Here is a 1,522-nt window from a genome sequence, read left to right on the forward strand (position 1 = left end):
TTAGTAACCTTAGCCGTTATTCACATTATTATTGGCCGAGGTGAACGTATTTGATAATGCCAAGCACAAGTGGGAGTATGGAGAACTAGGTATTATTGCTGATGCTGAATTTACACATACCTTCTAGAAGGCAATTTGGCAACATGTTACAAAGGAGTTTTTGTTTTTTTAAGTATATTGAGGTAGTGACTTCATAGAAATTTATTCTGAAGAAATAACTTGACAGATACACAACCATGTGATTCATGCCAGTGTTGTTTATAACTAAATGATTCATCTCTGTGTTGTTTTTTGTTTGTTTGTTTGTTTTTTAGAGATGGGGTCTCACTATGTTGCCAGGAGGCTGGTATCGAACTCCTGGGCTCAAATGAGCCTCCCCCTCCTGGGCCTCCAAGAAGCTGAGACTACAGGCGTGTGCTACCATGCTCAGCTTTAGTGTTGTTTACAACATGAAAAACTAGAAAACATAATTTGTTCAGTAATAGAGATTGGTAAAGTACGGTAGTCCCAGCCAAAAAATAGAGCATTATAAAGTCATTAAAACTCATGTTACAGAAAAATGTCTTCCATGGGAAAATGCTAAGTAAAAATTAACTTTAAAAATCATCTGTATCATATTATTTCAAATACATAAAGAGTGAAATGTTATATACTTAGAAAAATATCAATGGTGATTCTCTCCCAATGGTATGATTACAGATAGTTTTAAATCTAATTTCTTTTTTATGTTTTTCTGCATGTTCTGTGTTTGCTTTTTTCTTCTTTTTGTTAATGGAGGGGGGAAAGTCAATAATGTTATTGAAAAAAAGTATAATGGTCTGTAGCATCCCAGTTCACACTTCATTATCTACTCTTTTAATATTCTTTAATTGATTCTGTAATTGATCCTCGGGTGTTAGTTTCATCTTTTCCAACCTGGAAACTGTACATCTTATAAGAAACTCTTTTGACATGAAGAGTTTTCTGTTATTCCCAATGTGTCTTTCAGACCGGAGCAATTAAACCCTGTTTAAACAGTGGCTCTACTCTGAATGGCGGCAGAAGTCTGCACAAGTTACTAATCTCGCCAACATCCTTGCACTGCAGCCCTTGTAATACACTAATAGAATTATTAATCGTCTGTAATAGGTACAGATCTTTTTTCTTGGCACTGTGAAGAGGGCACCTCAGCTGCAGAACACCATTAACATGGGATCCATTTTTCTTCTGTCTTCTCTAAAATACCTAGAACATCAAGTACCAGCAACTTAAGAAAGCTGACAGCGGCATTACTAACAAAGGCCATTCTCCCTTTCCACAAATATTCTGAAGCCATAGGTAGTAATAATGTTTGTAGTGTGCACCAGCAACTCTGATACCTACAGTAAGCTTAAAGCAAAATGAGAAAATTGTTCCAGAAAATAACAGATGCTCTCAGATCAAATTTATTTCCCCAGAGGAAGACGAAACAAACAGAAAATAACCCCAGACATGATAAGGACATCCAACTGAGGAAACATCAATATTATAGACCACTCAATTA

This window comes from Nomascus leucogenys, chromosome 12 (genome assembly GCF_006542625.1).
Source record: "Nomascus leucogenys isolate Asia chromosome 12, Asia_NLE_v1, whole genome shotgun sequence".
Lineage (NCBI taxonomy): Eukaryota > Metazoa > Chordata > Mammalia > Primates > Hylobatidae > Nomascus > Nomascus leucogenys.